Source organism: Pundamilia nyererei, unplaced genomic scaffold (genome assembly GCF_000239375.1).
Source record: "Pundamilia nyererei isolate P.nyererei 1_Seehausen unplaced genomic scaffold, PunNye1.0 scaffold00057, whole genome shotgun sequence".
Taxonomy (NCBI): Eukaryota; Metazoa; Chordata; class Actinopteri; order Cichliformes; family Cichlidae; genus Pundamilia; species Pundamilia nyererei.
In genome coordinates this window covers 2,426,500-2,428,351 of record NW_005187458.1, presented here as the reverse complement: position 1 = coordinate 2,428,351, position 1,852 = coordinate 2,426,500, and the positions used below count along the sequence as shown (strand labels likewise).

Sequence of the window (1,852 nt, the reverse complement as noted above, 5' to 3'; positions counted from 1 at the left end):
ATGCGAGTCGCTGTGTCTCGGGGGGGCAGGTGAACCTCCAGGTGTGCAGCCGGATTCTCACCTGAGGGGGAGGGAGCAGTGAAAAATGCTCTGGTCTGCTTTCGGGTTGCCGATACTTCAGTTCTGCAGCTTGCTGAGCATCATTAACGGACGGGAGATGACAGCAGCTCGGCTCGGCTCGGCCTGACAGGCTGCAGCTCCACCCGCGGCTCCTCCAGGCTCCGAGGCTCCAGCGGCGGTAGCGAGCTGTTCAAGACCCCGGAACGACAGCTGAGCGCGGGCTCCGGTCCGTCAGCAGGCGCTCTGCTGCCATTCCACTGTACCTGCGAGCTGGTTCAGGATCGGCTCAGTGACGGCGGACAGCCCAGACTTCACAGCCTCCTTTTCACGGCAGAAGGGCCGAGACTGCAGGAAGGAAGGAAAGGGGGAAGAAAAAGCGCGCGGCGCGATGGGAAATGTAGTCCTAGCAGGGCAGAGCGCTGTTTTCAGCACAGCCTAAATACTACGGTTCCCTGCGTGCATTCGCCCAGAGACCATCTCCTGGTATTTGGAGTTTGACTTCAGCAGACCTAAAGTAAAACAACCGGACATCCTCACAGCTGGATTCAGAAAAGCTGTTTCTCCTTTCATAAGATATGAAACTTCATAAACCCCGGCATGTGGCAAAAAGCCTTTTAGGTATTCAAAGTTCTACATTTGTACATTTCAACAACTTTTCCAGACACGGGAAGTCAAATGTACAACTTATAAACACCAGATCATTATAATGAAATTGTATTATGGCAAGGTATGAAGACTCGAAAGTTATTTTTACATTTTTGTTGACACCCGTAGTGAGTCTACAATAATATAATAATAATAAATAATATAATATTCATCCCTGCATGCAGGAATTACAGGAGAACAAAAAGCACAGATAATGGGCAACAGATTTAAGAAAAGCTAACCTACAGAAATTGGTTTTTTTTTTTAAACGAACCACAGATTTAGCACACCTGATGGCTGATGAAGGTAGTTTTGACGTTTGGCCATTACAAAGTGAAAGCGCGATCTCCTGTGGTTTCAAAATAAGAGTGTGGAGCAGTTAAGGGGTGCACAAGGGGCAGCGGTGCCCTGGTTAAAGCCAAGTATCAATGGTACAAAAATGTCTGATTTCTGAGAGATAAAAAGGTAATATACTGGTAAAGGACCTGAAGCTAAGAAGGGAAATAACTGCTGAACTCTCAGGCTTTGGCAGTTTCACAGAGCACATAAATTATATGATTGATTCCGGATTTAGAAATTTGGTTTAAAAAAAATAAGACTATTAATTTTGTGCCCATTATTACAGTGATAGGTTAAACTGTAGTATCAGTAAAATATGAGGCTGGTGAGCGATCATAACCAGGTCATTTTATCTTTATTTTTGGCTTAATAATTGAGAAAATGGGCAATGAGAATGACTGAGCATAAGGAATGGGAGGAGCAGGTGTGAACATAGGAGGGCAAAGCAGAGTACTCAGTTAGTGAAACCTGTAAGTGGAACTGGTAGATAAAACAGAACCCACCACTATCTGGAAAAGAGGAAAAGGCAGGATCTAAACAGTCAGTCAGATGTAGCAGACTGGACAGTCTGGCTGTAGAACCAGGCTGAGTACTGGACAAATGTGCTGGAGGACCTGGTCGCTCAGTCTGGCTCGTCGCCGACACCCCTCTACTAACCCCTGCCCTGGCAGTGACACTCCATCGGATGGGGGAAGAGGTCGACCCCTAGCCATTCCAATCCAGTTGAAGAATGGGTCCTGAGGTTGCTGCCATTATTATCAGAGGAGGACCTCAGCCTCCCTGCAGCAGCAACCATGTCATTCAGTTC

At 46.9% G+C, this 1,852-nt stretch overlaps 1 protein-coding gene across 1 annotated transcript in view; it reads right to left on the bottom strand.

The window, feature by feature from the left end:
- Positions 1-434, bottom strand: part of zbtb37 (zinc finger and BTB domain containing 37) — a 13,301-nt gene extending 12,867 nt beyond the window's left edge. The window contains exon 1 of the mRNA XM_005734270.1: positions 62-434. The gene's annotated coding sequence lies outside the window, so the exon portion shown is untranslated. The remainder of the gene's footprint in view (positions 1-61) is intronic.
- Between the last annotated feature and the right edge of the window lie 1,418 nt (positions 435-1,852).